Below are 25,263 nucleotides of genomic sequence, written 5' to 3'. Positions count from 1 at the left end.
GTTACCGCCAGTGAAGTAACAATCCCTATTCCTTTAGCTCTTCTCCTTATTAAAATTGCTCCCCAATTTTCTCCTCTTCCTGTCCGCTCCATCCCAAGCAGGAGCGATCAGAAGCAATAGTCATCCTGGGGTGGGGGTTGGGGAAAAGTCAGCCTAGAGGAAAAAAAAAAGAAGTCTACTGAAACTTCCTTTCCTGCAGGCAGCTGGTCTGAAGGAGATAAAATCCCAAGAAGTGGAGAATTTTAACCTTAAATTCTGAGTTTCTAAACATTGTATGGACCTTACTATATTAATTAGTGAAATGGAATCAAAGTGCACTTCCAGAAGCTGCAGTGGCTTCAATGGAGAAGACCAGGTTGTGGAGCTCTGATTCCACCTCACATTTAAGGGTCAAGGTCAGGTGAGAACAGCCTGAATTGGGTGCCTCTGATCACTCTGGAATTTCATGACATATACTCGTGATCTTGAGAGCTTCCTGGGAAACATACTGGAATCAGGTAAAGGCCGTAGGACTTGGCACCAACAGCTCCAGGTTTCAGTCTTGGCACAGTCCCTTCCTAGCTGTCGCATTGGGCAGGTCATCGAAATCTCCAACCTCAGGTGTTCTTCTGGCAAGCGCGAGCCAGTGCTGCACACCTGTGTGCAGTGAGATTAGTGCACATTTTGAGGACAGCTGGATTTTTATGTGAGATCATCCGATTTTAAATGTTCTGTTAAATTTAATTTTTAACTGTCTAGACCTTTAAAAAAAGGCATTCACAGGAGACTTCTCCAGGGCAGGCCAAGCACTGTTTGGTCTTTCTTCTCTGGCCCTTGCTCAACTTCTCAAACAAAAAAACAGCAACAACAACAAAAAACAAAAGCCTGCTTCCCATTCTGCTTTTTCTGTTTTTCAGTCCTTATATACCAGTCACTCTGATTTTGGCTTCTGTTCCATCTCCCCATGAAAAGCATCTCCACTAAACCCCTCTGGAAACCAGGTTCCTAAACACAGTGGCTATTTTCAGTCTGTACGTTCCTCAACCTCTTAAAAGCACCTGCACATCTCAGGAAGCCACTCTCCACTCCCAACCCTTAACCTGGGAACTTCCATATGCTGCAGGTGTGGCCCTTAAAAAAAAAATCCCTTTTTACTCTGACCTTTAAATATTATATTTAAGGCTTCCTTCCAGCCCTTTTCTCTTTTCACCCTTGATCCTCTCCCCACAGGTAAATTGTGTCCTCAGTCATGGTTCCTTGCACCTTTTTTAAAATAAATGACTCTCAGATGTACACCTATGGGCTACTGGAGTCAATTGTTTTGAAATATCTCATTCATTTTTAGGTTATTCATACTCAAAGAGTCTGAAAAATTAAAAATCATGATTTTTTCCCCCTATAGTCTGCTTTTATCCCAGGGTTTCATATCTCTGTACATGCTCATTGTAAGTATATTAATTATTTTGAAATGATATCAATGTATAATTTATTACTACATCAATGCTAATATAGATTTATAGCACATAATATATTTTATATTTTAACCATATATAATATGTTAATATTATATATAATATTAAGTATATTGTATATACAAATACATAATAATTATATATTATGTTTGTATATATAAATATATTTATAATATTAGCATATGATAATTGCATTACATTGTTATTCATACCATATTCATTTATATATATATTCTCTTTCAGATTCTTATCTATTGAGGGTTATTGCAAGATACTGAGTATATTTCCTGTGCTATACAGTAGGTCTTTGTTGGTTACCTGTTTTATATACAGTAGTGTATATATGTTAATCCCAATTTCCTAATTTATCTGCTCCCTCATTATCCTTTGATAACTAGAAGTTTGTTTTCTATGTCTGTGAGTCTATTTTGTAAACAAGTTCATTTGTATCATTTTTAAATTTATTTTTTATTTTTAATTAATTAATTAGTTTTTCTTTTTTGACCACACTGAAGATATGGAAGTTCCTGGGCCAGGGATCAAATCCTCTGACCTTTGCCACAGCTGCAGCAATGAACCATAGCAGGAACTCTAGTATCATTTTTTTTTTTTAGATTCCACATATAAATGGTATCATGTGGTATTTGTTATTCTCTATGACTTACTTCACTTAGTATGATAATCTCTAGATCCATACATGTTGCTGCAGATGGCATTATTTCATTCTTTTTTATGGCTGAATCCCATTGTATAAATTTACCACTTCTTTATCTATTTATCCTTTGATGGACATTTAAGTTGCTACTCTATTTTGGCTGTTGTAAATAGTGCTGAACATAGAGTTACATGTATCTTTTCACGCTATAGTTTTCTCTGGATATATGCCCAGGAGTGGGATTGCTGGATCATATAGTAGTTCTATTTTTAGTTTTTTAAGGAACCTCCATACTGTTCTCCATAGTGGCTGCACCAACAGAGTAGGAGAGCTCCCTTTTCTCCACACCCTCTCCAGCATTCATTGTCTTCTAATTTTGGAAATGTGGACTTGCTCTTGGTTCATTGTCAGTTGTCCTCTTCTCTTAACTTTTAGATCCTTCACCTTTTTCCTCTGTTTCTGGTGTTTGAGCACCTGCACCCTCAGGGCTCTGCAGTGAGCCAGACAAGGCCTGTCCTCAGGGGCAGACAGCCACACTAGAATTCTGGTGCTGAGACAACACCAAGTAGTTATGCTATAAGCCACAGGGGAAATCCATATGATGCATCAGTCCCATTCCTGGACATATATCTAAACAAAAATATAATTCAGAAATACACATACACCCCTAAGTTCATTGCAGCACTGTTCACAATAGCTAAGACATGGAAGCAAACTATGTCCATCGACAGATGAATAGGTTAAGAAGATGTTGTACATATAAACAGTGGAATATTTCAGAGCCACAAAAAATGAAGTAATGACATTTGCAGCAATATGGGTGGATCTAGGGATTCTCACACTAAGTGAAGTAAGTCAGAAAGAGAAAGACAAATACCACATGATATCACTTATATGTGGAATAGAAAATATGGCACAAATGAATCTATCTACAAAACAGAACTTGACTCACAGACATAGAGAACAGACTTGTGTTTGCCAAGGGGGAGGTGGGAGGGATTGGGATGGATGGAGAGTTTGGGGTTAGTAGATACAAAGTGTTGCATTTAGAATGGATGAGCAATGAAGTACTACTGTGCAGCACAGGGAACTATATCCAATCATTTGTGATAGAACATGATCAAAGATAGCATGAGAAAAAGAATGCATGAGTATATATATATATATATATATATATATATATATATATGATATATGATATACATATGATTGTGCCACTATGCTATACAGCAGAAATTGGCACAACACTGTAAATTAACTATACTTTAATAAGAAAAAATTCTGGTGCTGTTACATCTTTGCTGAGCATGCATGGGCAGGTCACTCTCTGTCTTTGATACTGGTTATTTTACTCATCTTCGCAGGACTTTTGAGCAGCTTATGTCTGCAGGTCCTGGGAGTAGAGCTCAGAAAACAGCCTTCGTAATATTTCTTTAGTAACTGAGGGTCCAAGTCCTACCCCATACTTTGTGAAGCTCACTCCTTGTCTGAGGTGGTGTCACAGAGAAGCAGGACCCCCTGGCACTGGTGGAAGGAGGGACAGGAGTTCTTGCGGTAGGACCCAGGTCTGGCTCTGGTGAATAGAGTTCAGGTGTTTGAGGACAGCTGTGTCCAGGAGCAAGAGGTCTGGCTCCAGGGGAAGTTTATTTCCAGCAAATCTGGGGTTTATTTATTTATTTTTTTTGTCTTTTTGTCTTTCTCTAGGGCTGCTCCCGTGGCATATGGAGGTTCCCAGGCTAGGGGTCCAATCAGAGCTGTAGCTGCTGGCCTACACCAGAGCCACAGCAACACGGGATCCGAGTCATGTCTTTGACCTACACCACAGCTCATGGCAACACCAGATCCTTAACCCACTGAGCAAGGCCAGGGATTGAACCTGCAACCTCATGGTTCCTAGTCGGATTCGTTAACCACTGAGCCATGACAGGAACTCCAAATCTGGGGTCTATTGAGCTTGCAGTTTGTGATGTTGATTCCAAGCCTTCTGAGAACTGTGATAAGTGAACTAACATCCCTGAGTAGATCCCTTTTCTGCTAAAATAGTGAAAATGGTTTTGCTACCAGAAGTTGCCTGTCCTCTCTCCTGGGATGGGACGACTCCTGCTTTGCTGGAAGAAACTAGAATAACTTCTTGCCTAAAGCAGTAGCTTGAAAGGGGAAGGCAGATCCTTCTAGTGGCACGCTTGCCCTAAAACCACTTTAGTATCTTCAGATCTAGAATGAGAATCAGTGCCCTGGGGTGGGTGGAAAGGCATTTAAGAAATAAAACCCATAATGACAGACTTGTGCCCTTAAGGGTGTGCAGCTGTGCTAATTTATATAACAAGACCTGAGAGTGGCATGCAGGGAGAGTCTGTGGGTATTAGGTCAAGAGTGAAGCTTAATCTTAAACTATATTGAATTTACTAGCACAGGTTCACATACCAGTGGCAGGGAGTGGCTGTAATCGTTCATTGGACTCTGTGACCAATGTCATAATAACTTGATGTGCCAAAAATACCTGGTACAACCTAGACTCGTGGTCAGAAAATTATGGCCCTGGGTAACAAACCTGGTCACTGGTTTGTTTTTGTGTTTTATTTACATATTTTTAAAGCCCACAAGCTAAGATTGGTTTGTATGTTTTTAAGTGGCATCCATTTAAATGCTTACATGAATATCCACCTTATATCCTTGTTTTTGTCTCTTATGCTAAAATATGTACTGTATTGTCTTTTGGGAAAATGTTTGCTGATCCCTCATCTCAGCACCAAAGGAAGGGATTCCAAATTTGTGGCAATGGGAATGAAGGAACTATCCAATTACTTTCTGCTAAATTTGTCCTCGGAAGGAACTTTCTTCCTGTCACCTATTACTGTGGCTGCTAGGTAGTGGGGGCGGGAAGAACTGTGTCTAGAACACAGGGCACATAACGAGACTATATCCAATGGTAAAAATTAATAAAATATTATAGCATAAAAGTGGGACCTCTGCCCTCACATCTCTGAGAAATAAAGGTCTGGGTTATCTCACTGAGTGAAGAACTCGAATTTGCTGAGCAGATAGCTGGGGGCAAAGACAACATGGTTTAGAGAAAGGAAAAATGTCTGAAAGTTCAAGGGCAGCCTTGTGATCACTCGCAGTATCTACGTATTTCCTTCTTTCATGTATCACATGAACATCTGAATATTCTACTAAATCTTCCCTCTCGATATCGTTCTCTTTTATATGGATAGGGTATTTTGGTAGTGGGAGACATTGCATCCTGAGCCATAGTTTATAGAATTTCAAGCAATAGGAAAGGATCAAGACAGAACCAGAGAGATGTGGCATTATTCAGGGAGCCTGGACTTGGCTCCATTTGCTGTACTGATGAAATTTTGTACTGTCTACCTATGGGGGGAGTGTATGGCAGCTTTCATTTATATAGTGACAGTTAAGTTATAACAGGAGAAATGTCTTTGTTTTGGTTGTTTGCATGTTAAAGTAAGAAAGAAACCTGTTGACATGAAGGAGTAGGCAAGGATGGGCGTCTGTGTTACCTTTGGCTGCTGGACACTTTTTTTTTTTTTTTTTTTGCCATTTCTTGTTGCCGCTCCCGCGGCATATGGAGGTTCCCAGGCTAGGGGTCTAATCGGAGCTGCAGCCACCAGCCAACGCCAGAGCCATAGCAACTCGGGATCTGAGCCACGTCTGCAATCTACACCACAGCTCACGGCAATGCAGGATCGTTAACCCACTGAGCAAGGGCAGGGATCGAACCCGCAACCTCATGGTTCCTAGTCAGATTCATTAACCACTGCACCATGACAGGAACTCCCACACTTTCTTTTTTTTGGCTTCATTTGAACTTCCTAATTTCTAATTATTATTATATTTCATTTCTTATATAATGATTTTTATTTTTTTCCATTATAGCTGGTTTACAGTGTTCTGTCAATTTTCTGCTGTACAGCATGGTGACCCAGTTACACATACAAGTAAACATTCTTTTTTCAGAATGGATTAGCAATGAGGTCCTGCTGTGTGGCACTGGGAACTATGTCTAGTCACTTATGCTGGACAATTTGAACACTCTATGTTAGGGTTTTTCTTAATTTATAAGCCTATTCTTCCACAGAATCAAAGCCACAAATTCCTTCCCCCACCACCCTGATCCATGACTGGAGGGCAGGTATATTACCTGACTCTGCAAATTTAGACTTTAACTTGAAAGTCAGTGATGCAAATGAAGAGGTGACATATGGGATCAATCGTGACAAGGGCCAGCGCTTAAACTGAGTCTCCAGACATTTCAGGGGTCCTACCAGTGGCATCCAATGCTCAGTGTCCAAAGTGAGAGGTATAATTTTGTGTGGATGGTCCCTGGGGTGGGGTCAGTTGTGTATCCAGGAGAAAGTTTCTGCAAGGTAATGTAGACTGTTTCTGGCTATAAACTCTCATCATCTAGCCCTCCTAGAGAGTCTGTGAACTGTTTGATATTTTATTTAAAGATGTATTTCCTTGTTAAACTAACTTGAGTCAGATATATATTTTTTGTTTGCTTTTTGTTTAATTTTTAAAATTATAGTTGATTTACCGTGTTGTGCTGCTAAGTGACCCAGTCAGATGTATATATACATTCTCTTTCTCATACTCTCTTCCATTATGTTCCATCCCAAGAAACTGGATGTAGTTCCCAGTGCTGTACAGCAGGACCTCATTGTTTATCCATTCCAAATGTAATAGTTTGCATCTGCTAACTACAAACTCGCCATCCATCCCACTCCCTTCCCCCCGCCCTTGGCAACTACAAGTCCATTTTCTATGTCTGTGAGTCTGTTTCTGTTTTATAGATAGTTCCATTTGTGCCATATTTTATATTGCACATAAAAGTGGTGTCTTTTTTTTTTTTTTTCATTTAAGAGCACTGACTCTTCTAAACATCTTCTGTAGCATCTTGACTAGCAGTTAGATTTTGCAGGCTAAACAACCAGACCCAAATCTTGGTATCTTAAAAGAATAATACTTCCTTAGCTCACTAGGCTATGAGTCCAAATTTTTCTTCTGTTTTATCTGGGCTCATCTATGTGACTGCAGTTACCTGGCTGGGAAAAGAGGAACCTGGTGGTCTCTGATGGCCTCAGTCACGTGATTGGTGGCTGGTGCTAGTTTTCACTGGTGCTGGCTGTCAGCAAGTGATGGGTGTGACTCAGGCATGTGCCTATAACAGGCCCTCTTAAGCTTCTTCCTACATGAAAAGTGCAAGCAACTTTCAGTGTTATGTTTGTGCTGTCTTTGGTAAAGTCCTATTCTCCAGAGCAAGTCATGTGGCTGAGCCTAGATTTAATGGGTAAATAGATAGAACCCACCCCTCACAAAATTAGCAATGAGAAACTGCTGTATAGCACTGGGAGCTGTATCTAGTCATTTGTGATGGAGCATGATGGAGGATAATGTGAGAAAAATAATGTATATATGTATGTGTGACTGGGTTGCTTTGCTGTACAGCAGAAAATTGACAGAACACTGTAAACCAACTATAATGGAAACAATAAAAGTCACTAAAAATTAAAAAAATTAAAAAAATGACATTGCAAATGGTGCCCAGATAAAGGTGGAAAAATTTGCAACTTGTTTTGCAATCTTGCTTACCAATATAGAGTGCTTTCTTTATTGTTGTTGTTTTCGTTTTGTTTTGCTGTTTTTAATTGAAGTATTGTTGACTTACAATGCTGTGTCAGTTTCAGGTGTGTGGCAAAGTTATTCAGTTATGCCTACATATATATCTATTTTTTCGTATTTTTTTCATTATAGGTTTTTACAAAATATTGATTATAGATCCCTGTGGTATACAGTAGTCCTTGTTGATTATCTATTTTATATATAGTATTATGTGTATGTTAATCTCAAACTCTTAATTTACCTCTCTCCCCCAATCCTTTTCCTTTTGATCATCATAAATTTGCTTTCTATGTCTAAGTCTATATCTGTCTTGTACATAGTTTCATTCGTATCTTTTTTTTCTTTTTTTTTTTTAGATTCCACATGTAAACTCTATGACATTTGTCTGTCTGGCTTAACTTTATTTAGTATGATCACCTCTAGGTCCATACGTGTAACATGGACTGTTTCTTGTGTTTCATTTAACTCTCAGAATTTTGAACAAACTTTCTTAGAACCATCTACTCCTCTGAACATGCAGTTTCCTCTTCTAGATTTCTATTTCTCCTTAGTCTTCTTGGGCAAATGCCATTGTGGTCTTGTTCTTACAGTTCAAGACTTTATTTCTTCATGAGATAATGAATGCATGGGTATATGATCTCAGTTCCCACAAAAAGTTTATGATCTCAGCTCCTGCTATTGCTTCTAGTATTTATCCTTATTCCATTACACTCCATCATTAAAGGTCCTAATCATTAAAGGACAGCAGTTACCCAGAGACTCTGGTTTAGCATTATGGTTAGTAACTGGGAGCTACTCTTTGCTCAACTACTAAATTAAGTGAACCCTGCACTGCTGTGTTCTTCTCTTACAGAGCTCAGTAGCAATGATGTGTGTCCTGGCAAATCTGTCTGTGGAACTGCGGGACTTTTAGGCTTTTGGAAAGTCTTTCTGCGCAGAGGCTGTTGTAGCTGTGGGAAGCCTAGACCTATATTGTGCCGCTTAGGCTCCATCCAGATTCAGAGCAGCAGCCAAAACTATGAGCTACAGATTTTGACTCCGGGATACTTCTGAAGCATTTTTTTCTTTTCTACTTGAGAAATCAAAAGTCTTTATTTTTTTTTAAATTAATAGTGTATCTTATTCAACTAAGTCATACTAAATTTGCCAAATTCATCATAGGAGAAAGCAATTAAAAGGATATCACTTTAAAGGATTACTTAAGTTCTCTGTTCCAATGCTAGGTCTAGTTGTCTAAATGCTTTTACATCTATATTTTGATGAAAATATGTTTGACATTATATACCATTGTGTCTATTTAAGGTGTATGAGATATTGATTTAGTGTATTTATATATTATATGATTGCCATTTTTGTGATAATTTACACCCCTAGTATGTCATGTAATTATCATTTGTTTTTAGTGGTTAGAATAATTAAGATCTAGTCTCTTAGGAAGTTTGATGATTATAACAATATTGATGTCTATATTCACTATACCGTTCATTAGATCTGTAGGACTTACTTGCTACTTCTTGTATGAGGCATGCTCTAATCACCATAATAATCCCTGCCCCTCCTCCTTCTTAATAAATCAAAAGAGAATATTAAAAGTCAATTCTAATGGCATACACCAGTCTGGATTATTTGGGTAGTCATGGCTTAAGGTGAAACTGATTTTTGCCTAGACGGATTTTTTTTTTTTTCTTTTTACAATAGTAGCTGTGGCATATGGAAGTTTCCAGGCTAGAGGTGGAATTGGAGTTGTAGCTGCAGGCCTACACCACAGCCACAGCAACACAGGATCTAAGCCACATCTGCAACCTATGCTGCACCTTGTGTTAACTCAGGATCCTTAAGGCACTTGAGCAAGGCCTGGGATGGAACCCACATCCTCATGGATACTATGTCGAGTTCTTAACCTGCTGAGCCTCAGTGGGAACTCCTAGAAGGATTTCAGTGTCTCCTATTTTACTTCTTCTTAAGAAAAGGGAGAAATAAATCATCCATTTCATCCAATTCATTTCCTCTAAAAATCAGGACAGCATGCTCATAAGCTGTTTATTTCCTCTTTATCCTTTCCTTGAACTTGTTGAAGTTGGTGAAATAACCCTTTCCAAAGAATTAAACTAAAAATAAGATTGCATATATCCTGGCTTCTCTCTTACCCCAAACAAAGATGAGAAACTGTTCAGGACTCAGAGGGCTGTTTAAGGGACTTTCCCACTATCCTAGCGTAGCCAAAATATTTTTTCTTTTCCCTTTCCCTCCCCTCAACTTTCCTCCACATCCCAGCCAAATCAGATAGTGCTGGATGGGGCAGAGTGCCTTTCCTCACCTTCTTTGTGGGAGGAGGATGGAAAACGCTCTGTGTGTCAGGTTTGAGCTCCTGGCAGCTGCTGTGTTGGCAACAATTAGGGGAGATTTTGAGCTAAACGTCTGGCTGCTGAAAGTTTCTGGATTTGGGGTTTGATGTTATCAAAAAAATTCCATCTGGTCAGGTTCAGGGACATATTGTTTAATCTAGCAGGAATGCAAGCAGGTTGTCCTGTAAGAAACATTTCAGTGTGCTTGGTCTTTTTTGTGGTGAAGCCTACATCAGTTGCTCTGTGTAATTCGAGAAGGGTCTGCCTGGGGACAGAGGACTCTAGCACATTTCTGTGGCATCTGTTTCAATCTTTAGGCAGATTCTGAAGAAATTTCTCAAATGAATGAAACAGTGGTTAAGTTTCCGGATTTCTTCTGCAAAGTCTGAATTGTTATACCCATCTTAAGCTAATCCTCTTCCCTAATAAGATTTCAAATGTTTAGTTCAGGAATCTTTTTCACTCACATACTCCAAATGACCTTAATATTGGGATTAATTTATTTTACTCAAAGTACTTTTATTGGTAGAAGAAAATATTATGTCTAATAATAAACTATTTTTTAACCCAAACTGACCAGTCTTTTTATGTCTATTCAGTTATTTAACTGCATCAGTTTAACTGTGGATAACTATGTCATATAGAACTCATCAATTTAATATACTGCCTTTAATTTTTTGAATTATAAGATTATACTGATTTGAACAAATATCTCTTCTAAAACTCTGAAACTCATCTGAATTTTTGAGTCTTTATTAATGATAAGCATTGCTAACCTTGTTTATAGGGAAATAGCTTGTCTAGATTAATATGTCTTCAGATGTAATATGAGATTGAAAGAAGCTACCAGACAACAGAATATAGTGTGCAAAATACTTAGGAAAGGGGAATATCTTTATTCCTTGCCCTTCTTGACACAGACTGCTTATTTACCCTCTCTTTTACCTATTTTGCTTTTTTGTACCGTTAAAGTCATAGTATCACTAGGATATTTGGTTCTTTACAATTTTTAATTTTTATGAGTAAGTTATTTTGTTTGACAGTGTCAGTCTTCATGTGTTTAGGTATGATTTCTTTTGTAGTTTAGGGCATAGACTAGATAATTTCTTTAAGTTTTTTTTTTTTTTTTTTTGTCTTTTTAGGGCTGCACCCACAGCATATGGAGGTTCCCAGGCTAGGGGTCAAATTGGAGCTGTAGCTGCCTGCCTAAACCAGACAGAGACACAGCAACAACACATCTGAGCTGCATCTGTGACCTACACCACTGCTCACGGCAATGAAGGATCCTTAACCTACTCAGTGAGGCCAGAGATTGAACCCATGTCCTCATGGATGCTAGTCAGATTTGTTTCTGCTAAGCCATGATGGGAACTCCTTTTTAAGCTTTTTGAGGCCGTTTAATTATGGCTTAAGAATTGGATGAACTCTTTTTTAAAAAAATCTGCAGGAATAACTTTTCCCACTTATATTTGACTCTTTCATTCTCTCTGATTATTTTTCTAATTATCTGGTATTTGACCATTTTATTTGGTTTATTCATTCCACAACCTTAACTGATCTTCCCTTTATATGACTGAGTTGGTTCGTATTACTGAAATAGTAAGATCAAAGTAATCTGACAACTTTTCTTGAAATAAGTAACTTTCATATGGCCAAAGATGTTTTTAAATGCTTTATTGCTGAGTCTTCATACCAATGGCCAAAGAGGACATTGTGAAATATCTGAGGATTCATTTCAGCTGTGGCTATAATTTCTGGTTCCTCTATGACCGGAAAGTTAAAGCATAGAAAAATTAGACCAATATTATCCTTTGATCTCTGTACTTCCGCTACAGTAGTATGCAACATGACTAAAAACATAAGCTAATGGATAGTCAGAGTATCACATGCCCGAAGAGTGTCTGAGAAATCAAAAATCTGAAATGGAAAGCTCTGTGTGTCTTCTTGTGAAGTACCATCTTGCAAAAGAATGTGTGCATGAGTGTATCACTTGTAACTCTTAACTTTGGGGAGGCTTGATTGAGGTTAATTGTGGTTGCATAATGCCACTCAGCATGTCCAAATTTGGGTTTATTTTTCTCCAATTTTAAAACAAACTTTTCCTTATAGTAAGTAAATACCTTACTGCTCTCAGTGGATCACATATTTATCCATCATTAAACTTTAGATCTGGAGTTCCCTTGTGGAGCAATGGATTGGGGATTTGGCATTGTCACTTCTGTGGCATGGGTTTGATCCCTGGCCTGGATTTGATTCCACATGCCATGGGCATGGCCAAACAAACAAACAAACAAAAAAACCCAAAACAAACAAAAACAAAAACCCAACTTTAGATCTGGCTTTGATTCTGTGACTTCCATTCATCGTATTCCTCATAACACTTACAACGTCTTGTTCATTTTTATTTAAAGTATATTTTAGACTCTTACTTCCCTTCCTATTGCCACCATCCATTGAGAACTCTGGCAAGACATGCTTTTAGTAATTTCTCCATAATTTGTTTTTCTGTCTTCGTTGATCATTGTGTGTACCCCTTCACCAGTTTGATCTTCCTAAAACGTTCTTTGATCAGACCTCTCCAGTGCAGTGTTGGAGTAACTTGAGACTCTTTTCCCCTCCTCTCCTTTGCCTCGTAGACCCAGTTAGTTGTTACAGTCCATCAGCTTGTCTTTATTCATGAACCTCTTCTACTAAGCGATCGCATTTATACTTCACACCACACAGTCTGTCAGGTTAGTCTTTTCCAGCACAGTTGTGATAATGCGATTTCCAGCTGACAGACAGTGTGCATCCCACTATCTGATGCATAAACAGCACCTGCAGAGAAGACAGAGGCCTGGACTAAACTCACTGAGTGTGCTTTTCACAGCTGCCCTGATAGGTTGAGCCCTCCAGGCAAACTCAACTCTTTTTACCCTGCTTTCCCACCTCAGCACTTTTGCTAGGTGGTTTCCTCCACCTGGAAGGAGCTTCCTTACATTTCCAGAACTGTTTTTCCTTTTAATGCCTATAAAACATCACCTTTTATAAAGTGTCCCCTTATCTTTAAAAATCTCTACTTTGGGGAGTTCCCATTGTGGCTCAGTATTAATGAACTTGACTAGTAACCATGAGGTGTGGCTTGGATCCCTGGCCTTGCTCAGTGGGGTAAGGATCTGGCGTTGCCATGAGATGCAGTGTAGGTCGCTGATGTGGCTTGGATGCCATGCTGCTGTAGCTATGTTTTGACCCCTAGCCTTGGAACTTCCATATGCCTCGGGTGTGGCCCTTAAAAGAAAGAGGCAGACGAAAAATCTCTACTTAGGCTGAAGTCTTCTAAAATTCCTTTTTACGATAATAATTTTCTACCTCCTATTATAGATATCTTCCCTGTAAGCTCTTAGTATTCTGGGTTTGGAATAATTTAATGTTTCCTTTTTATAATTCTTATCATAACAATTTGACTGTTATAGATTGTGAAATACATTTCATGGAGTTTTTGAATTAATATTTCACAATGCATCTCCACTGCCAATAAAGTTTATTTTATTTTATTTTATTGAAATACTATTGATTTACAATGTCCTATTAGTTTCAGGTGTACAGCATAGTGATTCAGTTGTACATATATATCTATATATTTTTTCAGATCTTTTCTCTTTATAGATCATACTAATTTTTTTCTGCTTTTTTTCCTCTCTTTTTTAGGGCTGCACCCACAACATATGGAAGTTCCCAGGTGACCTATACCACATCTCACGGTAATGCTGGATCCTTAACCCACTGAGCGAGGCCAGGGATCAAACCTGCATCCTCATGGATACTAGTTGGGTTTGTAACCCACTGTGCTCCAGCAGGAACTCCCATAAAATACTGAGCATAGTTTCCTGTGCTATAAAGTATGTCCTTGTTGGTTATGTATTTTATATATCGTAGTGTGTATATATCAATCCCAAACTCTTAAGTCAGATGACAATGTCCCTCTCGGAAAGGAACTTAGAATTGAGAGGGAAGAATAATAAATAGCAGAATACAGCCAAATGGCAGGAACCTCAAAAGAAGGGCTGTTTTTGTTGGCAAGAGTATGGTAGGTACTCAGTGACATTGTGCTTGGAGTGATTGTCTTTTATTTTCAATTTAATTTTGTTGGAGTGTTGTTGATTTACAATGCTGTATTAGTTTATACAATTTCATGTGTATAGCAAGGAAAATCAGTCATATCTATAAATATGTCTCTTCTTTTTTCCCCATAGAGGTTATTACAAACTATTGAGTAGATTTTCCTGTTTTTATGACTGAGTGGAAACTCACAGGAATGCTCTGGGGCACTGCCTCCTGCTCCCAGCCTTCATGCTTCCAGAGGATTTTGGTCCAGGGTGGATCCCCTGGGTGGACATGTCCTCAGGCCCAGTGCATTTCTGGCTCTTCCATCACTGAGTCTGTCTATTCTCCAAGTTATTACCTTCCCCTAACATTGAAGCTTCCGAGTCTCTTGAATTTTGTGTTGTTCATGTGACTCTTGTCTTTCACCTCCATTCCTCTGAGCTATTACAATAGTGCTTGCAAACCAGCCCATAGTCGGCAAGCAGAAGTCGGAAAAATCAAGGCCACTGGGAAGCCGAGAACGTGGACTCAACCAGAAATCAGGTAAAAACAGAGTTAGAATGAAAGGGAATATTCTCATACTAGAAGAGATTTACAGAATTACCAAGTTGGCAAGAACCCCAGACAGGTTCTTCTGCAAAGTGAACAATTCTAGCATCAGTTGGGTCTTGTATGGTAAAGCATTCAATTCTAATAAAAAAAATGTTGGCGATTTTGGTCAGATATACTTGTCTCTGAAATGGGCTAATAAAAGGTATTGTGGAATTGCCTTTCATGGAGATATGTGAAGTTTTCATAGATAATTATCAAGATTATCTGAATGTTCTTCTTCCAGACAGTGAGAAATAAACTAGGTGTTCTCTGGAATCCATTAGTGTTTTACTGCAAAGTAGTCTATGAAAACAGAATTTATTATCCACATTACTAGCTTTGTGTTTTCCAGAGTATTTGCTATCCCCTTTTTATTTCTTCTGAGATTATCCTAGATTTATTACTCTTTAGAGCATTGATCTCCTGGTATGAAAATTGAGAGGGCCTTCCTGCCAGGTGAAGTAGTTGGTGTTCATTAAGATAACTGGGTGAGTTATAGGATGACTGACCCTTTTAGAGGGGAAGCAAGTTGTCTGCTAAGGGATTCTTGCCATTCTTCCTAATTCCTTCTGAAAGCACAAACTCATGTATATCTCTTCTTGGGCCACTAAAGTGCTCCTGATTACATGGTAATGAGCAATATGTAGACTTTATTTTTAAAAGGATGACCTTGATGAATTGTTGTCTCCCATTTGTACCCCTTAGACATCTAGTTACTGGAATCCCCACTCCCTAATGAAAGGGAGGGTTTTGGTTTATTTTAACCTGAGTTGACTAGTTCTGAGCAACTCTAAGTGGGTCTTATTATCTTCTCCCCAACCTGATTTTAATTTAAAATGCTTTAGAGAATAATGCAGAGTTTCCTAAATGTTTCATGGGGAGGAAAAGAAGTTTACATTTCACACTGACTAGTGTATGTATGTATGTACGTATGTATGTATGTATCTATATCTGAATGACTAATATATATATATATATATATATATATCAGAATCAATACAACATTGTAAATCAACTAGATTTCAATTAAAAAATTTCCAATATGACCCCCTCAAAAAAAAAGTCCAAATCACCCTCCTCCAATCACTTTTATGTGTTTCTACTCAAAGTTCATCTCCTGATGAGAGGTTCTCCCAACCCTGAGGGTACCATTTCAGACATAACACACCACTCTAGTATGAGTACTAGAATCTCTCTGCTTGACCATGTGATTCAAGAAAAGAAAAGCCACCCAGACTCTTCTTATTTTTCTTTATGCTCCTGAAGGCCTTGATTAATTCTAACAGTGTCTATATTTTAAAAGATGATTCTTTCAGTTTATTTGAGTTCTTTATTGCCGCATAATGAATTATGCCAAAACTTAATAGCTTAGAACACCAGATCTTAGCTCCCAGATTCTGTGGGTCAGGCGCCTGGGTGCAGCTGAACTGGGCTCCCATGGCTGGGTTCTTCTATGGGCTGGAATCAGAGTGTTAGCAGGAATGTGGTCATCTGAAGGCTCAGCTGTGTAAGGATGCCCCTCCTCCCCACCTCTAAGCTTGCTCTGGGGTTACTGGAAGGAGTCAGCTCCTTGTGGGCTGCTGGACTGAGGGCCTGAGTTCCTTGGTGGGTGTTGTAAGGAACAGCCAGTACCCTGAAGCCCTCAGTTCCTTGATCAGTGGCCTTTTCATGGGGTGGCTCAGAGAATGGCCATTTGCTTCACCAGAGCAAACCAGTGCAAAGAGACAGAGAGTGTAAGCAAGATAGAAGGTATAGACTTTTACAATCTCATCACAGAAGTGACTGTTTTTCACCTTTTCTATGTACTAGTCATAAGAGCCACATCCTTAGGGCCAGTCCCCAAGAAGATGGAGGGAATTACAAAAGGCTGTGACCACTAGGATCACTGGGGGGGATTCATTTTGTACTGTATATACACTATGTCCTTTGTTTTTTGTACAGAGCATATGTATTTTCTAAATGAATTAAGTCTATTAAAAGAAAAAGCCATTGGAGTTCCCGTTGTGGCTCAGTGGTTAACAAATCCGACTAGGAACCATGAGGTTGTGGGTTTGATCCCTGGCCTTGCTCAGTGGGTTAGGGATCCCGCATTGCTGTGAGCTGTGGTGTAGGTTGTAGATGCGGCTTGGATCCCTGTGTTGCTGTGATTAAGGCTGGTGGATACAGCTCCGATTCGACTCCTAGCCTGGGAACCTCCATATGCTGTGGAAGTGTCCCAAGAAATGGCAAAAAGACAAAAAAAAAAAAAAAAGAAAGAAAAAGAAAAAGCCATAGACTGGTAGAAAATACTTGTAATTCATGTATCAGTCAAGTGACTTTTATCCAGACTATATAAAGAACTCTTATAAGTCAATGGTAGAATGACAAACAGTACAATAGAAAAATGGACAATATATTTGAAAAGACGCTTCATAAAGAAAACGTATAAAGGCTTCCAAACCATAAAGGCTCAACCTCATTAATCATTAGGTAAATGTTAATTAAAACCATAACACTGAATACCTATTGTAATGTCTAACTATAGAAGAATGGCAACACTGAGTTGGAGAAGCTATGAAACAATTAATACTTTCATTCACTGATAGTGGAAATATGTACAATGCAACTGCTTTGGAACACAGTTTACAAGTTTCTTCAATCTTTTTTTATTAAAGTACACTTATTTACAATGTTGTACCAATTTCTGCTATACATCAAAGTGATTGAGTTATACATATAGATACATTCTTTTTTTCAATAATTTTTCCATCATGCTCTATATCCAGGAGATTGGCTATAGTTCCCTGTGCTGTACAGCAGGACTTCATTGCTTATCCATTCTAAATGTCATAGTTTGTATCTACTAACCCCAAATTTCCTGTCTATCCCATTCTCTCCCCTCCCCCTTGGTAACCCCAAATCTGTTCTCCATGCCTGTGAGTTTGTTTCTGTTTTGTAGCTAGGTATACTTGTGCCATATTTCAGATACCACATATATGTGACATAATATGGTATTTGTCTTTCTCTTTCTGACTTGAATTAATTTATAGCAGCAATGTATCTGGTAGTGCTTTAATTATAATCATTCTTTCATCATTGTCTGAGGCTGTAACATCCAAGTGGGGAATAGTGATGTCTGCTGGCTCATATTGCACAGGTGTTATCACAGCTTTTTTAATTCTATGAAAAGAGGAGTGTTACTGAGTCTAAGCTCCTAGTGCCCACTACTTGACTGGTCAATAAATTGAGAGACAAGATTATTTAGAAAGCCAGCAGACAGAGAAGATGCTGGACTCATGTCTCTAAGAACCATCTTGCCTGAGTTAGAATTCAGGCTTCTTTTATACTAAAGGGGAGGGAGTAAAGTCAAACATTTCCTGGTTCCCATCAGCCTGTGGAGGGGATGTGTTGATTTCTTCCTCTTTTTAAAAATTTTTTTTTTCTTTTTGCTTTTTTAGGGCTGCACTTGCAGCACATGGAGGTTCCCAGGCCAGAGGTCTAATTGGAGCTATAGCTGCCGGCCCACACCACAGCCACAGCAATGCCAGATCTGAGCCGTGTCTGCCATCTACACCATGCCCACCAGCAACACCTTATCCCTAACCCACTGAGCAAGACCAGGGATCAAACCTGCAACCCCATAGTCCCTAGTCGGATCTGCCTCCACTGTGCCACAATGGGAACTCCATTTCTTCCTTCTTGTAGTCATTCACAGGTGGGCCTGGTCAGAATGTTTCCTGTGAGCTAAACAAAAGTCTTTCAGCTTAAAGTTCATCTGTAGGAGGCAGGGTTCCCAGAAATGGGCCATTGTGTATAATTTAATCTTATAGGCAACATCCCTTTAGTGATTAACTTGTGATAGAATACAGAGGTTCTTTCCTATTATAGGAGGAGAATGATTTCTTCTCATCACCAAAATTCAAGCACTGAGACTGAAATGCAGAGGGACAGATGTTGAAGTAACCAAAATTAAATGAGGTTTAGCTAAGGGGGAATTAAAAAACCTGGGGGATTATGTCTCGGTCCATGTCCTTTGATCCAAACAACAGAACCTGTTCTTAATAATCTAAGCAGGAAAAAAAAGTTCTATTAGAGGATATTGCCAGGAGGACCAAAGAACCAGATTTCAAAAACACAGACAAGGTCGTATCCAACCACAGAGGCTTCCCACATGATAGTACTGCTGCTCCCTCCATGAGAATCCATGGATGCCAGCTGCTGTGCCCTTGCAGACCCTGAAGAGCTGGGTCTTCCAAAGAACTTTCTAGAAGAGCAATATCCCCATACAGTATCCCACTCTGGAATCCAAGTCTGGCCTGAGTAAGACATTAGGAGGGTGTAGGTCCTGTGCTGGAAAGGAGACCGAGGGTGTTTTCTGGTTTTTCCTTGGAAGGTGGGACTCATGATATGGGATATATCCAACATATAAGGATATTATATTTCAAAGATGTCAGGAAGCCTCCAGTGATGGATGTCATGCTTATCAGGTGCAATAGAAAGGGGTAAAATAAGATTGCTTCACTGATGCCTTTAACCATGCTAACATGTGTGCTTTTGTAAATGCCATGCGTCTGGTCCCTGCAATCTCAAGGGGGAATATTTTCCCTGATAGCCAGTGCCAAACCCTATTGGTCTGATGTATTTCAGTTTACAATCTGATGAGTTTTTGGGTTGGGAAGCAGTTCAGTTAAAACCAGATAAAAGAAGAATGAGGCATGATTGGAAGTAGTGGGAGTGTGTTCTTTGCCCTCTGAGCAACCACAGTCCATAAATAATATTCTAAGGTGAGCCAAAGTGCTCCCAGAAATCGTGTAAACAAGGGACCACTGTGTGAAAGGCCCCAGGACACTTCTTCCCCAGCAATGAAAAGAGGGCTGTGATTTTCAGCATCTATGGATTCCTTTCTGGTTCTAGACTGAGGACCCTGGTCTCAGTTCCTACATCAAGGATGGTCTTGGCTGGAGGGGCAGAGTACAGAGCAGCTGTCTCTCAAAGCTCAACTACTGGGGATCTTTTTTTCTTTCTTTTTTTCTTTTCAAGGCCACTTATGGAAGTTCCTGGGCTAGGGGTCGAATCAGAGCTACAGCTGCTGGCCTGCCAGCCACAGCCACAGCAACATCATATCCAAGCTTCATCTGTGACCTATGACACAGCTTGTGGAAATGCCAGATCCTTAACCCACTGAGTGAGGCTAGGGATCCAACTCCCACCCTCAGGGACACTATGTCAGGTTCTTAAGCTGCTGAGCCACAATGGGAACTCTGAGGGGATGTTTCTATAGGACTTTTTGAATCACAGATCAAATATGAGCTTTCTTCCCCCGCCCCATTTTTCTTCATTCCTTTTCTTTGCAGAGGTAGGTAGGGGCCTGTTAAACATCATTCAGTGTGTCTCAAGCTTTGTAGAATTTCCACTGGGATATTAAATTCTTCATCCAAGCACATTTTTTTTTCTCCTTCAATTTCATGACGAGCTAGGGAAAAGCCTGCTAATCATCTCTCACAGCCTCTAAATTTTCCAAAGTAGTGCATCAAATATATCATTTTCTAAGCAGACAGTTTTCTAAGAAAGGAACGACTTAACCATAGAATAATTGTATTACATGAAAGATTTTACTATGTTCTTAATATAAGAAAAATGGCTCTGCCATGACTACAGAGTCCAAATATGGGTCGGAATGCTGGGAAGAGAAACAGTAACTCACCGAGATATCACATTGTCAGGTGTTCTCCTTTAGGAGAATTTTCCAAGGTGGACCTAGCTGAATCTGCCATGACTCATAAAGAAGTGAGTGGAGAAATTACAGTTGAGGGCAAGCAGTTCAGGCATGGAGATTGAAGAGTGCAAAGATAAACAGTAGAGGGGATTTAAGGAGCAGAAGAAATGATTTATCATTACAGGGAGTCTCTTCCCCAAAACGTTCACCATTCTGTGTGCAGCAAGCTCACTTCTCCACATCCTTCAGCTCCATCCAGGATTAGGTTCCCTGAGTTTGCAACATATCTGATTTCTGAGGGAGTTCTGGGTCTTTATTGGTGGGAAAATGGGTGTGATCTGGTTTGGCGGGACTTGGTTGAATTTGCTGGAGCTGCTGAAGGAGGTTTAAATAAAGAAGTGGAGGGAAATTGTTCTAAGTGGTGGTACTTCAGCTACGGAGCAGGTGAGGGGAAAGTTGGTACTATGGCTCCCTTTTCAGGTTTATCCCCAATCACACCTCATGGCCAAGGCTGGTTGTATAAGATGGGGGCAGACTGCAACATTTCAGAGGATGGGTCAGAGAATAATGCAACTGAGAGTCACATAGGAAACAAGGAGAAATGCTTGATTCTAAGATATTGGTCACCTGACTAATGTTGATGATGGTGGTAATGGGTGGATTGGTCAAAGTCGGCTGATAATTAATAGGAAAACCAAGTGAACTGCAGATATGCTGACAGTGAATATGGTGTCATGATCTCATACCATCTGTGTCATAATTTTTTTTCAGTTTTAGTTTAAGGCAGATATTTCTTAATAGGAGGTAGCAGCTTTGGGGTTACAAAACTGAAGTGGTCTGCTTTTGTGAGCAGTAAAACCATGTAAATTTAAATATTATATTCTATCAAAAAACCCATTGAATTTTGCGTTCTATTTTTTTTGGGACCCATGAACTGTCAAGGGTGATGCAGTTGCAGAGGGATTAATATTTAGTACTTTGAGAATGGTACCACCTGGGCTCTGAAGTATAAGCCTCCAGTGCCTCACTTCTCGTAATTTTTGTCAGTTGGTCTAGTTGGAGAAACTCAAATTCGAAAGGGGTGCATGAACATTGAGAAATGGACTCTTTTTTCTGAAATGAGCTTCTTTTCAATATTCTCAAGTTATGACAAAATAAAAAAGCAAAATAGTAATTGCTTAAATATGTGAAATTTTAAGGGAAAGGATATAGTGGTGAAATGTCTTCAACATAGTTTAAATGCAGGGAATTAAATGGTTAAATTAAGCTTTATTCAGTAAATAAATTTACCTTCTAGTTCCATTGATGATTGATTAAGTGTAGAATTAATAGTTATTAATTAATGGTTAATGTCTTATGCAAACCACCTTCAACATATTGGAGGGGTTGAGCTTAACAACTGTCACTAAAATTTGGTTCTAAAATTAATAGTGACCACATCAACTTGGCCTGTATACTTCTGTCTTGTAGGGTCCATCATCCCTTTTTATTTTTTATTTACTTTTTGGTTTTTAGGGCTGTACCTGTGGCATATGGAAATCCCCAGGCTAGGGGTCGAATTGGAGCTACAACTGCTGGCCTACACCACAGCCACAGTAATGCCAGATCCTTAACCCACTGAGTGAGGCCAGGGATTGAACCTGGTTGGGTTCATTACCACTGCTCCACAGCAGGAATTCCACCATCATTGCTTTTTAAATGTTGATTTTTCCTTTTGATTGAATGCTGCTTATGACCAAACTTCAAAGGACATGGTTATTACATGTGTAACATTTGATAACATCTATGTTTTCCAGTTCAGAGAGCCTATGAAGTTGCCAATACTTGTGATTTTCTGGCTGAATTCTTGAACCATAGGAGAGAAACAGCTTTATTTGCCCTATTTTTGTAGTTTCTTTTCCTTTCACATGTTGAGACAGGAAGTCTTGGAGCCCATGAAAAAAATGAGGGGGGAACAAAAACAAAGTGATGTCTCTGATTTTCTGGAACATTTGCAAATATTTAGTTTATGTCAAGATTTGGTTATTGGGCAGACGATTTATATGCATCAAACTTTCTTAAAAATATTCCACTGAACACAGGAGAATAACCCTTCAATTGGAAGGGAAACACAAGTGTTTTTAACTTATAATTTTATTAATATCAGATCATTAAAAAAGTCAATTATGGGTATACATTTCCCATATGAGAAATTTTGATTGAAAATACAGGACCACAGTTTAAATGTGAACAAAAACAGTTTGTTTATTGAGTTCAAAATATAATGGCAAGCATTATTATGATAATGGCACCCCAATGTTTTGTCATTTGGATGTCATTTGGAGCTTTCCTATTAAACTCCTAGTTATTTATTAAACTTGGTATTACACTGCAGATATTTAACAGAAAAAGATCAATATATTTCTTCCAGCTTCCTGCTTCCGCCTGATGTTCTTTTTTTAGTTGTTTATTATTTTATTACTCAAATGAATTTATTATATCTATAGTTGTTTAATGATCATCACAGTCCAATTTCACAGGATTTCCATCCCATAACCCAAGAACATCCCCCATCCCCCAAACTGTCTCCTATGGAGACCATAAATATTTCAATGTCTGTGAGTCAGCATCTGTTTGCAAAGAAGTTCAGTCTGTCCTTTTTTCAGATTCCAAATGTCAGTGAAAGCATTTGATGTTGGCGTCTCATTGTATGGCTGACTTCACTTAGCATGATAATTTCTAGGCCCATCCATGTTGCTAAAAATTCTGGTATTTCGTTACTGGCTGAGTAATATTCCATTGTGTATGTGTACCACTTCTTCTTGATCCACTCCTCTGTCGATGGACATTTAGGTTGTTTCCATGTCTTGGCTATTGCAAATAGTGCTGCAATGAACATTAGAGTACAGGTGTCTTTTTGAGTCATGGTTTTCTCTGGACAGATGCCCAGGAGTGGGATTGCTGGATCAAATGGTAGTTCTATTTTTACTTTTCTGAGGTATCTCCATACTGTTTTCCACAGTGGTTGCACCAATTTAAAATCCCACCAACAGTGTAATAGGTTTTCTTTTTCTCCACACCCTCTCCAGTACTCATTGTTTGTAGACTTTTGGATGATGGCCATTCTGACTGGTGTAAGGTGGTACCTCATAGTGGTTATTTGATGTGCATTTCTCTAATAATGAGTGATGTTGAACATCTTTCTCTGTGTTTTTTTTGCCATCTGTATGTCTTCTTTGGAGAACTGTCTGTTTAGATCTTCTGCCCATTTTTGGATGGGGTTGTTTGTTTTCTTGGTATGGAGCTGCTGAAGGTGTTTATAAATGTTGGAGATTAATCCCTTGTCAGTTGATTCACTTGCAAAGATTTTCTCCCATTCTGTGTGTTGTCTTTTCATTTTTTTTAGGGTTTACTTTGTTGTACAGAAACTTTGAAGTTTGATTAGGTCCCATTTGTTTATTTTTGTTTTTATTGTCCATACTCTAAGAGGTGGATTTGAGAAGATGTTGCTGTCGTTTATGTCAGAGAGTGTTTGGCCTATGTTTTCCTCTAAGAGTTTTATAGTGTCTGGTCTTATATCTAGGTCTTTAATTCATTTGGAGTTTATTTTTGCGTATGGTGTTAGGGAGTGTTCTAATTTCATTCTTTTCCATGTGGCTGTCCAGGTTTCCCAGCACCACTTATTGAACAAACTGTCCTTTCTCCATTGTATATTCTTGCCTTCCTTTGTCATAGATTAGTTGGCCGTAGGTGCATGGGTTTAATTCTGGGCTTTCTATCCTGTTCCACTGATCTTTGTTTCTGTCTTTGTGCCAGTACCATGCAGTTTTGAAGACTGTTGCTCAGTAGTATAGTCTGAAGTCCGGGAGCCTGATTTCTCCAGCTCCATTTTTATTTTTCAGGATGTCTTTGGCTCTTCTGGGTCTTTTGTGCTTCCAAACAAACTTTAAAGTATTTTGTTCAAGTTCTGTTGAAAACGTCCTTGGTAATTTGATAGGGATTGCATTGAATGTGTAGATTGCCTTGGGTAGTATAGTCATTTTGATAATATTGACTCTTCCAATCCAAGAGCATGGTATATCTTTCCATCTCTTTGTGTCATCTTTGATTTCTTTCATCAGTGGCTTATAGTTTTCAGAGTAAAGTTCTTTTGTCTCTTTAGGTAGGTTTACTCCTAGGTATTTTATTCTTTTGGATGCAATGGTAAACGAGATTGCTTTCCTAATTTCTCTTTCTGCTCTTTCATTGTTAGATTATAGAAATGCCATTGATTTCTATGTATTAATTTTGTATCCTGTGACTTTGCCAAATTCATGGATGAGGTCTAACAGTTTTCTGGTAGAGTCTTTAGGATTCTCTAGGTATAGGATCATGTCATCTGCAAATAGTGATAGTTTTACTTCTTCCTTTCCAATTTGGATTCCTTTTATTTCTTTTACTTCTCTGATTGCTATGGCTAGGACTTCCAGAACTATGTTGAAGATTAGTGGCTAGGGCAGACATCCTTTCTTGTTCCTGATCTCAGTGGGAATTCTTTCAGCTTTTCATCATTGAGAATGATGTTAGCTGTGGGTTTGTCATAGATGGCCTTTATTATGTTGAGGTAGGTTCCCTCTATGCCCACTTTCTGACAGGTTTTTATCAGAAATGGTTGTTGGATTTTGTCAAAGGCTTTTTCCGTGTCTATTTAGAAGATCACATGGTTTTTATTCTTCAGTTTGTTAATGTGGTGTATCACACTGATGGATTTGCGGATATTGAAGAACACTTGCATCCCGGGGATAAATCCCACTTGATCATGATGTACAACCCTTTTAATGT

The sequence above is a fragment of the Phacochoerus africanus genome, chromosome 10 (genome assembly GCF_016906955.1).
Source record: "Phacochoerus africanus isolate WHEZ1 chromosome 10, ROS_Pafr_v1, whole genome shotgun sequence".
Taxonomy (NCBI): Eukaryota; Metazoa; Chordata; class Mammalia; order Artiodactyla; family Suidae; genus Phacochoerus; species Phacochoerus africanus.
This window is presented reverse-complemented; position numbering follows the sequence as displayed.